Below are 12,915 nucleotides of genomic sequence, written 5' to 3'. Positions count from 1 at the left end.
ACTGACTTTATGTCCACAACATTTATGAAAGCTTTTCCTAAAATCCAACAGAGCAGTTCTGCTTGGCCCCCTAGCCTCTCAGTGCAGCTTGTCTTCATTGAAAACTAGCATCTGTGTGCATGAATATTGATCTGCTTCTACGTAATAGCCTGAAGAGTAATCACAAAGCCCAGAGTAAAACCAGCCAAGTAGCAACCCTCATCCAGGTCCCTATGCCTCTCTGTGTGTTTCTGGCTCTTGGTTTCTTGCCCCAGTGGAACACAGAGCACAAACACTAAAGCAGGACTCTTCTGGGACAGGGAGAGCACAAGACTTATAGCCTTCCTAGAAATCAGCTGTGGGCACAGGTTTGCCCAGACAAACACTAATTTGCCAATTGCAATGCATGCAAGTGTAGCAGTGTTTGCTGTTTTATTATACACACACATCCCCTATGCCCAGCCAGATGCTCACAGCCCTGCTCTGCTTCCTTTCTAGCACTTTCAATATATTCCTAGGAAAGCCTTCCGTGCCTCAAGACTTTCCCTTCTCAGTCCCCACTGCTTTTCCTCTTCTCTTGAAGGAGGTCTGGCCCAGTCTCGCTGGCTGGTGTCCTTTCTTTCCCATGTCTTCTACAACAGCATCAAACCCTTTAGTCTGTTTTGTCAGACTTTCTTCTTCTTCAGCTTTTTAGCAGCAAGCGAAGGTGCACTGATTTTCCTAGATGTAACCATGATGGCCATGCAGCGCTCAGCCAGAAAGCTATACAATACATCATCAAGAAAGAACAAAGACTTGGTGGTTTGTCTGGCTGTGACCACCAGCTTCTGCTGGCCAAACACAAAGACTACATGCCAAAAGTCCAAGGAAGCAGAGCTGAACAAAATCTATGCAAGGAAACCTTTTCCCACTAGAGTCCAGGAACTTATTCAGACAGTTACTGCCCTGCTTCAAATACAGAGTGCCAGGGAGTTTGCTCTGTAACTAGCATGGGTGCAGTTACGTAGGTATAGGGAACTGGCCAAGGACACAGAAACACCAGGAAACACAGCAAGGAACATGGAGAAATCCTGCTTGGCAGCCAGAAACCTGGTAGCTCCTTCCTATCCTCTTTTCTCAAGCCACATCACTGCAACACCTCTCTCCTTTGCCACCTCAGCCGTTCCAGCACTGCCTGGCAAAACCAGCAGTTTTGTCAGCCACCCCTCATCCCACCCCAGCCTCAAACCTACAAGGAAGGTCCAATTATCAAGGTGTCATAGCCAAAGGCATTAAAAAAACCCACCAAATCACAAGAATGGCATAAGTAGCTTATACTGGAAAACAATGAGGAATTAAATAACAAGCCTGAATATTGACGAAAGCAAGGAGAAGCAAGAGCAGAGCACAAAAGGAAAGACTTTCACAGTTATTTTTCCCAGCCTACCTTAAAGGTGTTGCCATTCCTTGTTAAAGGGATGTCTAGTCTTCACAATTACTGTGCTTGGGAGGCAGATTCTGCTTCTTAGAGTTTTTTCCATGCTTAAGAGAGGAAAAAAGAAAAAGAAAAAAAAATAGAACATAGCTATATTTGCCAAAGAAGTTTATATCAAAAAGTTTGTGCCCTAGTTATTGTTATAGTATGTAGGGCAACACAGAAAAAATTCTCAGCCCTTATCTATAACTTGCCATTAGCCAACAAGATCAGTACTTGCTAAGGATTAACAAGACAAATTATCTGAGCAGTATATCATCATGCAACAAAGTTTCAATGGCACTCAGTATATTCAAAATACAACCATAAAAACACGACTGTGCTTGAGATAGCATGGCAGGTAAACACAACCCTCATATGATGTAGATGAGCTGTTTATTTAGTTTCAGTTCAGACATACCAAAAAGCAAAGACACTCAAGATAACACAGCCCTAGAATGATGCTGGTCACGGTGTTCTTGTCAAGTAATGATACTATTATCCTTTATCAGCTATACATTAGCTGGAGATTTCATCCTGATCTGAAAATCCAGAAACCCCACTTCTCATTGATTCTCAGCTTCAGCATAGCACAAACTCAAGAGCCTTCAGCCCAGGCATTCTTATAGTAGACTAGTTGAACACACTACATGAAAACACTATTGAAATAATCCTAGTTTCCGAAAAAAAATTATTACTATTGTCAGTATGCAGTTGCCTTTCTATATGAGATAAAGCCACACTGAATGCGAGACTCATCTAAAGCAGACAAATCACAGGCCAGAGTACATGAAGTGAAAATTGGTACATCTATAGTCAGAGAGGACATTTTCTATTTGATTGATCAGTTTCTGTATGTCAAATATCAGTCCCCAAGCCCAAGTTTAGCATTTACTTTTGCTGCTGAAAAGTCAACTTTTACATGAAGGTACAGGTGCTTTCAATATTCACAACATAAATAAAATAAAACCATCAGAAGCAAAGCAATTGAGACACCCTGGGAGGCAAATTCACTACAGCAAGTTCAGACATGGTCACTGGGCTAGCTTCAGTTCCTCTAGGTTTGCTATGTTCCTGCCTTACAGTTAAACTTAACAAACAACAGGTCTTCATTATCTCCAGGTAATGAAAAAAAGGAAGTTTCAAGAGCAGCTAAGGTAAGATGCTTCTGTCAAAGCTCACATATATCAGACAGCAGCATAGAAATAAGGCTACCTAGGAAACAAGTTTCTCCCTATAGCATTGCAGCAAGTCACCCCCAGGTTGATACCCCATCTCCTTCCCAGTGTGCTGTGACAGACTGTCCCCTGACCCAGCCTCTCACTTGCTCCTGGCATAGGGAATTTAGTAGGAAAAGCAGCCAAAACCAATAGCAGAAAGGCTCCCACACAGACCAAACCTCAAAAACTCATCAGCTCTTTCTTGTCTACCCCCTCCCCAACATCAGTGGGAAGAAAAAGAGCTTCCCCAACACACCATAAAAGCCCAAATCAAGAACACAACCAGAAACCTACTCCTCCAACCCCAAAAGTCTCATTCCCAAGCACCAACCTTCAAAAAACAAGTCCAAGCTCCTAAGTAGGCTTTGCTCCTTTTTTTTAAGCAGGCTTAGCTCCTTTTTTTCCTCTCCCCCTCTAACTCAAAAATTATTTCTATAAATGTTTAGCTGCTGCCACCCTCCTGGAAGCTGACAACACCATAACTCCACTCTACTCTTCTCACCTCTTAACTCAGATGGGGAACTTGCATAAACTCAAACCACGAGCCTTTAAAGGGCCCACAACCTGGTACAAGGATGAGCTGGTTTGAAGGCTCAAAATGCTATCAGGTGCAAAGAATTTTTTGGTTAAGAGCAAATCCCAGCAACAAAGCACAACTAGGCTGATTTGGAAGACGTGCCAGGATGGTTGTGTTGTGTGCCAGGGAACGCTGCATAGAGCTCTGACATGAGCTCAGTGTCTCTCCTGGCCTTGAAATATCTGCAGGCACCGAGGAATGCCTGGGTGCTTTAGTGCACATCAAATGCACATTCTAGCACAGCGCTGCACCTATGCTCAGAAAGATCTTATTTTGTAAAGAAAGCTTTGGCTGCTACCTTTGCAAAAGGAAAATGCACGGAGCCAATTCAGCTCTGCAGTGTTGCACTTCTGGTCTTTTTAACTCCAGGTGCTACCCTGAAAATAGCACTTTAAAGTCAACTAACTCTGTATCGGCCCCAGCTGCAGAGAAAATCTCAGCTCTTATATTACACTAAGGGACTGACCAAATAGCTTATTTGCAAATCAGTGTATTTGCTTCCACTTTATGATAAAGAAAGCCAGTGGTAGAAAAAACATTAACAAATTGAGAGGTCTTTTTGCTACTTACCCCCTTGCAGTATGAATGTTTATAATAGATTCACTATATGATCTTAAATTGTACTTCAATTTATTACTTCTAGAATGCCCTGGATTCTGCAGGGGCAATGTGTGGCTTCCATGCACTTATTTTGGCATGCCTGGAGATCTTCAAATTAGAAGTGTTACACAAGGAAATTTGTTTATGGATGAAATAACACTAGTGTGCAATACTATAGGCGAGAGTTTACAAGAAGATTCTTGAGAAGATAAAGCAGGATAATAGGGACAATTTCTGACTTCAGTTACACTCATGAAGAGAAAAACAAGCCAACCAACCAAGAACTTTAGAAAGCAACAAAAAAATACACCCTTAAAAAGGTGGAAATGAGAAATTGGGGAAAGTTTGCCCACTGGAATTAAAAAAAAACATGAGAACCAGCATGAATCATAAAATCATAGAATGCTTTGGGGTGGAAAGGACCTTTAAAGCCCATTCAGTCCAACCTGCCTACCATTAGCAGGGGCACCTTCAATTCGATCAGGTTGCTCAAAGCCCCATCCAACCTGACCTTGAATGTTTCCAGGGATGGAGCATCTACAGATTCTCTGGCCAACATGTGCCAGTGTTTCACCACTCTCATTGTAAAAAATGTCTTCCTTACATCTTGTCTAAATCTCACTTCTTTTTGTTTAACACCATCACCTCTTGCAACAGGCCCTGCAAAAAATTTTGTCCCCATCTTTCTTATAAGCCCCTTTTAAGAACTGGAAGGCTGCTGTAAGTTCCCACCAGTCTTCTCTTCTCCAGACTGAACAACTGCAATTCTCTCAGCCTTTCCACGTAGGAGAGGTGTTCCATACCTCTGATCATTTTTGTGGCCTCCTCTGGACCTGCTGCAACAAGTCTATGTCTTTCCTGTGCTGAGTATGTGATATACAACAGCCAATACTTCCTTGATGCCATCACTTTAACAAACACAACACCTTAAGATTTAATTCCATGTTACAGCTATGGGCTATGTAATTATTTAGGAAAAACACTCCAAGCTCTCTATTCTACACCTCATCTGCTTGTTTCAGGGCGGGGCAGAGAGCCGCAGTCAGAGTCCTGCACACAGTACTAGTGTTAGAAATGGTTAGTTTCTGAGTAAGGAATTAGTGCTTGAAATGAGCATGGAAAAAAACATCATATACTGTTCTGCCTTTGCTTCAAAACAGGTTGGTTGATTGACAGCAAAACCTATATAATAATTCCTTCCAGGCAGATGGCAAGATCACGATTTGCTCTTCAGTTGCAAGTTTCTGCTGCCTCTCATAAGCAACCCAGCTACATGGTCTACTAATAAGAAGGGTCTGGGCTGTTTTATATGTGGTTTATAATTCTTACATCAAAACATATGGATTAATATTGTGACTAGTTCTCATATTCCATTTTGTAAAAGTTTGCCTTGAATTTGCCTCCAACATCTCATAGCTGATAGTATGTAGATAATAGCTTCAGAAATCCACACAAACACAACTTGTAAGTTCCTCCACCACCCCTGACAGACAATACTCTTTTGAACATTTGCGTAGGTGTTGAAAATCTTGCCATACATCTCAAGCTCTCTCAGCACATATTGTTTTTAGGCTGCCATCTGCTAATGTACAGTTCCACCCTAAGAGAGATGCAGGAGTGCTCCAGTCTCCAGTCTGTTCTGTTTTCAGATTGATTCTTTTATTTCTCCCAATTCTCCACACTCAGATTCTGTCATTCTTAACCCTGACTATAGTTACAAAGTTCAAGAGATCCACTCACATCACTGCTAATTTTCGGTCTAAGAGAACATTTGTTGAATGTATATCCAGGCATTTGCTTTCATGAACCAAAGCAGCACTGACCCTGGAAGCAGATTCACTTGTCTCCATGTTACCAGGTATGTGTGTAGAGAAGTGCTGGCCTGATGAGGAACTTTTGAAGCACTCCTTTTCTGTGCACACATACTAAAAGCATGTATATTGAGTTGGTAGCAAGGGAAGAAGACAAAGAAATGAGGGTAACATCTTCAACAAAGCAAGCCATGCACATCACAGTGCAGAATGTCAGGATCTAATTATCATAGTAAATAAGAAATGATGAACATTATACTTGACTGATTTTGGTCTTCATTGAAATAGTCAGCAGTACTCTTTGTCTTACTGCTGATTTTGCTTCACTACCAAGCACATTAGGAAAATTTATAAGACTATATTTAATTCTATTTTTTTTGTAAGGAAGCAAATTTAAAAGGGATAATTTAGGTTAAGTTTGCTGTGTGGGATCCGTCACTAAAATATATTGGAAGATACAAATTTAACTCTAGGAAACTGAGGAGTATGTTATTACATGCCAGCTGAAATTTATCTGCTTTGATCCCTTTTTATGTTTTTTAATTCCTCTTCTCCCACACATCCTTCTTGCTACCCCACCTTCTTCTCAGGTTTCCAAAGATTTTGTTGTCATTTGCTTCTGAATAAAATACTGGATTCTTTTGGCATTGTTGGCTCTGTATACCAAATTGTTGTTCATGTCACACCCGGACTTCTGTGTTCCAAGCACAGAATTCAGAATAAGCGAACATCCAAAACGGCACAGAAAATCTTCCCATGTTGCATGCAAAGCATGGAAGTGAATAAAAGAGGACCAAGAAAATAAAGTACAGATTGGAAAATGAAAATATAAAGATATGTATGTTTAAAGGAGGTGCAACTCATAGTTTTGCTTATTTTGCAGCTTGTACAGCAATCCTCTTATTCCCTAAATTGCACAAAAACGGTTTGGTAGATGTAAGTTATATGTTTTCCTTGATTTTATTAATCAAGGTAAGCCAGAACAATCTTCTCCATTGAAAAACGATTTCTTTTTACATCTAAGAAGCAGTAGCAGTTTTTGTTTCTTCTATCCGTGCTTCAGCAAAAGATTGCAACTGCCTTTTTACAAGCTTTTAGATGCTAGAGATATAAACACACTCTCCAAAATATGACAGATGAATTCTCATGCAATGAAATATGATACCTTTCAGAGAGCCTGAAAGCAACTAATAGATTTTCAGGAAAATGCTGAAAATTGGCTTAATGTTGCATAAATAAAGATATTTATGCAGCCTGGAATGAAGTTCTACCACAAGCAGAAGGCTGGGCTCTATTTACAATATCAAAGCCTTCTTTTGACAGTTTGCGTGGGTCTTTAATGGACATGGGGCCATTTGCTGGCCTTCTGAATCTTACCTGATACAGTCATCATAGCTAAATTTTAAATATGAATCATTTTCCAGGCAGCATAATATCCATTTGGCTCCTCCTTCCATTTCCCCACAGGGGGCTGAAAAATGTTAAACTGTTCTCTTCACAATTAAATTCATGAAACACTTAAATTCTATGGCATCCAGGCACCAAAGAACAGGAAAATCATTTCATGTCATAATGTTTTAGAGCCCCTAGGCAAATGTAAACAGTGTATGCTGTGATAGAGGAAGGATTTATTGCTGCTGCTGAACAGAGAATCTGCTGATTTTTTTTTTAAATTCCAGTAGATTTTTTAGGGTTATTTATTTATTACAGAATTTTGGTGGAATTATTATTTAGGAAGTCTGAACACACCAAGCCCATTTCTGTGGAAATATATTTTAAACAAAAAGATATAGAACCCAAATCAACAGCATATTGAACTAACTGGCCTCTGACAGTGAATCATTATTGCACTCACTCTCCAGCCAGAGCATAAAAGAGGTTTTGAGCTCCCTAGCACATCACACCTTCTAGAGTCCAAGCAACATTTAACAGACTTCCACTGGAGGTGCTGCTGAAGCAAGCTCAAGCTCAGGCAGAAAAGTGTCTAAGTCACTTTTATATTCTTGCAAATATTTTACCCAAGATTAGTTTCATTGATTTTGCTGAGAAAAACATCACTAAACTCTGCACCCAAGTGCTGTTTTAGCCATTTGTTTATATATGACTCAGAACGACAAAGGTTATCATTTTGCATCAGTAAATCTGTTAGTATATCAAATTCATAGAAGCATTAGTAAAAATATGACTTTATGTCATGCCACTTACTTTTACAGTGAGCACTTAGCTTTACTGGAGTGCACCCCCCTGCTTCAGCTGTATTCAGAGCCTTGGGAACCGTTTGGGAAACTAAAGGAGGGTAAATTCAGCTTTACAGCAGAGGTTGAGCCACAAGTTTTCAACGCTGGTTAGTAGTTGATATGTGCCTGCAGGGACAGCCATCCACACAGCAGATGTTTGTGGCTACCCAAGCTCCAAAAATGGTATGTCATCTTCTCTCCTCCTTTATCCCTGTGTGCATGAGATCCAGCACCAGAAGGCTGAGCTGTGGTGAGAGCCTGTGGCTGTGCCACAGCACAACTAAAGAAAATCATAAGGAGTCGTAATCTGATCATCAGCATATTTGATAATTCAACTTAGTCTCCACTAAAATGTGCCTGCATATTATGCAGGTAATTAAAATTTGGTTTTATTATCTTCTTACCCTCTATGTTTATTTAGTAAGGCTGACTGTCAACAGGAGACTTGTTTAAAAAAAATGCACAATTTCTGAATTTCTCTTCAAAATGTTACAGAACTATCTCCAGAATATCTGCCAAGCTGGCATTCCCTTGAGGCTGCTTCAGCTCTTTGCTCTGGATAACTTGAACCATACCTCAGATAACTGCTGTAAAGAATCAATTTTCATTTTCCTGCTGAACTTCAGATATATATTTAAATTCTCAGTACTTCTGGCATCTAGATAGAAACCAACAATAAAATCAAATGGTCAAATTACCCACCTGATAAGAGAAAAATTTGCAATGAATCAAGCAAATAGGAGGCTCGGACACAGTCCTGAAGGGTAAATGTCCTCAGCACTGGTGTAGAAACAGTGCCATGATTTTACTGTCTTTTTGACAAAAATACCTAGTTTCTCGATGGCATTTTTGTCTAAGCCAGAATATTTCTAAAGAATCCATAGTTTGTTTTAAGAAGTCTAATTTTTTAATGGAATGGAAAAAAGAGATGAAGTTCATAATGAGGCTGAAATTAGAGAAAGCATTGATAGTGACTAAATTAGAATCGAGATTCAGCCAAAGAAGGAGAACATTTGCTCTTACAAGACAGACACCGGAGAAATGCTGATCATCCTGATGACAATGAGAGTTTTGTCATTGTTCATGGCCAGACTTTAGTCCTAATAACAGACCCTACATTTCCCTGTATGTTGTTATTAGAATACAAGTGTCTCAGCTCAACAGTCTGCAGGTTTGCCTGCCTGCATTTATTTTTCTCAATCTGCAATGTCCTTAATAATAAACAAATAAGTGAATAGCCCCTGGAGAAAATTCATGCTTAAAAGAAAGCCATTGGAAAGATTCACGTGGAAAGAGTTATAGCAGTTATGGTTGAGGTGTTATTTGAACAAAATTTTAAAAATTGGATCAATGTTCCCCAAGACCATTAAAAGGTTACCAGGAGAGAAACAATGCCTCCTGCCTCAGCCTCCAAACAGACCAGCAAATGCATCTTATTGCATCCAGAAGGCAAAATATTAATTATGGCAATGGAAAATCACAACTGTGTGGATGGATTAAACTGGAATACACAAGATGGGGAGAATAACAGCAAAAAAATCATGGCACCTGTAATTGTCCTGCAGTTTGCAAGTTGTTGTTGCTTTAAGGGAATTGGAACAATAAAACACCTCTCTCCCCTTTAAGAACACTTGTAAGGCTGTTTCTGGGAACAGCTGATGGGAATAATGACAAATACTTTTCTCCACAATGCTCTGAAAGCAGGAACTTGTAAAACACTTCTTTGAAGTCAGAGTGATTGCAATCTGAAGAGAGAAAGTCATGCAAACAGTATTAAACTTGCATCTCTGGGAGGTTTTATTCCCAGATAACCTACTCCTGCAATTTGTCCAGACAGCTGACATGCCAGGAGCTTTCTCCAATTTGCAAGGAGCCATCACTATCTTGCAAACAGAAAACAAAGAGAAATGACAACAAGTTATCAAATGTAAGCTCGTCGTGATGCCATTGTTCAGGAAGAAAGCAGCAAACAAAATAATAGGCAGACTGGTGACAACTCCTGAATTTTTTGGTTTTCAGAGGTGTGAGAGAAGAATTTGAAAAATTAATTGGGTTCCAACTTCATCCTCGCTCTGCGAAAATGCATGACTAACTATGGGCAAAAATGCCAATAATAGTAATAGTATTTGTAATAATAAATATGACAGGAACTGTCTGAAAAACAGTAATTTGCAAAGTTAGAGCTTTTCAAAACTCCTACCCAAGGGACCTTTAGAGGCTGTTTCTTGCAGAATGACAGAACATCCTTTTTGGTAGACTTAACCAGGATTTAGTCAGATATCATGCTGTGTGGTACCTCTTCAAGGCAATATAGTGAGTCTCCATCCTTCCATGGATCCAAGGGAAAGAATCAGCCACATCCAAGGAGAAACACTGACTGTGCCATAGTTCCCTCAGCTCCAGCTCTACACTTTATCCATTGTCTTCCCTGGGTTCTCAGGTCAGATAATGCAAGAAAAGGAGTGGTTCTGCAAGGCAAAAAGTGAGATAACAGGAAGGAGGCCTACCAGTGCTCCATCTCTGCTTAGTTTAGCCCTTATTATATTATCCCTAAATACATTTCTCACTTTGGGCATTGAAGAGGTTTGGAAAGCTGCACTCTATTTCGACTCTTGCCGAAATCAATAGCAAAGCTCCCATTGATCCAGAAGAGTTAGATCTGTATCAGTGCTCTGCAAAATCCCACCCGGCTGTTCCAATGCCTTCACCTACATTGAAAACAGTAAGTCATACACATCAGTTGAAAATGTCCTGATCTGGAAAGGGGTGACAGTGTTAGAAAGGCAAAGCTTTTTGACATGAGTGTGGGCAGACAAAGCCTTCTCTTTGTTTGGAGAGGCACGTTCTCTGCATAGAGTAGTTTGAGATGTTCAGGGGCCTTTAGGCACTAGAGCCACCTTTGTCTGCAAATGAGCAAAATGTGGCCCCAGCAGAGAAGATATTTGTGTCTATTAGTTCCACAGTTATCAGTGGCGCATGGGGGACTGATGAGTTGAGGACAGAAATCTCATTCAAAGTCATTTGGCTCTAAGGATAATTTAACCATCCTATTATTGCTGAGTGATTATGTATATTTGAAAGAGAGAAAAGCAAATACCCAAAGGCCTCTTGCTTACAATGTTTCAATTTCAAGAAGTTGCTATATGGGTGCTGATAGCACCAGAGATGGAGATAGGGCTATCAGCACCTGAGGAGTAACAACTGATCTACTTCATATTTACCAAGTGTACCAAGCATTAGGCATTATGTTTACCTAATGATTAAAAGAAGCAGTAAATGGAATGACTTTCTTTTAATCAGTATGTCAGCTTGAGCAGTATAATGAAATTAGTCAGGGGTGAATACAGGCTTCTGAGCCAAAAAGGGCATTTTGTTGCATCCTACTTCTAGTCAGTAACGTTGCTATTTCCAGGCCACTGTGTGATGCTGGCTTCGTTATTCCAATACAGTGTGCCCAAAATTAAAACAAATGCCCTGTTTCTATATTTCATTGTTTCTACTCTCCTAGCTTGCAAATTCACTGAAGTCTCAGCCAAGGATTCTTTTTCTTTCAGACACATTTATTAATCATTTGTTCATGTCTACCTAGTCACACATGGATGATGTCTGGCAGTTTATCCCAGTTATAATTAATAACTATTAATGACCTTGTTGTTAGAATAATGCTGCATCAACTCAGAGCCTCACTTGCTTTCATCTAATTATTAATTTAATTATGAAATTCAGAATGCTTCTCTCACAGGCAAGCTGGCTTACTTAAAAGGCCAGGGATCTGTCCATTTGATTGCTTTTAGAAATACGGTAGATTATGCTATTTAGCTACTCTTATTGAGATATGGAATACATAATGTGTTTCCTTAATCCTCAAATATAAATTATTGTCACTCCCATGGGAGCTACAGCATACAAAAGTTTTAGAAGCAAGGAAATCCAAATTGAAAGAAGTCATGTTTTCTCAATACTGAGAAGGTTTAACAAATTCATGTAGACACTAATGAGTATTACTAAGCTTATGTAGGGTCATGGAAAATTAGACTGGCTTTTAAAGCCATTATTACAGATTTTCTCATTGTTAAATGCTAAATTCCCTATTATTAATATAGCTTACTTTTGCTTTCAGCAATTGGACAATGTTTGAGGTTCAACTGCATAACTCTGTTTTAATATTTTGTGTGGCTTTTTCCCAACTGTAAGAGTTTGGCAGATTTTCATTTCTAAGTTTAAATTGCTGACTTTTTCCAGAATTTTTTTTTGTATCTACTATGCGAAGAAAATATTGTCATGAAACAGAGTGCTCGTTTACCTCATTTTTCATTCAGTACTTGATGGAATGGTGTATGTCACCACCGCTTGTAAAAAAAGTATAATAAGAAAAATATCAGTTTCTTAAAAATACAAATCTGAGTTCTGGCCTCATTAAGTACTGCTGGAGTCAGCAGTCATCAAAGTATAAACAGGAGCACGATTTGGAAGTCTGTATGTAGAGTTAACATACAAATGATGTGCCTTACATTCATAAAGTATATTATCCTGTGTTTCAGTGGAGTGCAATGAATCTGTCAGTATCCACAACTTGAACAAGTTCAAAGGTGAGGAGCTGAGCTGTGGAGGACGTTTCACCCAGTGCAGCTTCTTGACATTAGAGGGCTCCATAATCCACAGAGTATGGCAAAAGTGAGTCTCCTTTTGAGGTCAATGGAGATGACACTGGAAAGAGTCAATTATAGACTCCTCTTGGAGCTGTGACTTGATGGTACTGTAATTTCAGCTTCTGGAATCCTGTTATGAAGTCAAAGAGCTGGTCTGTCACACTACTAGTTCATAGCAGTTTAGAAAGTCTGAGTGGGGCTTGATTTTACCAAGAGTAGATCACATATGATGGATCCCTCCTTCTTGTATTATGACGGATCTGATGTTATACTGTTATCCTCTATCTTCCTAAGACTCAGACAAACCTGGCATACGCTGTCTATCAGGGAGTCTCCTGTTAACGAGATACAAATGAAGGGAGTGTCCATGCCTGATACAGATAAAATAT

The sequence above is a fragment of the Phaenicophaeus curvirostris genome, chromosome 11 (genome assembly GCF_032191515.1).
Source record: "Phaenicophaeus curvirostris isolate KB17595 chromosome 11, BPBGC_Pcur_1.0, whole genome shotgun sequence".
NCBI classification, from domain to species: Eukaryota; Metazoa; Chordata; class Aves; order Cuculiformes; family Cuculidae; genus Phaenicophaeus; species Phaenicophaeus curvirostris.
The sequence above is the reverse complement of the archived record's forward strand: the minus strand, read 5'-3'. Positions refer to the sequence as shown.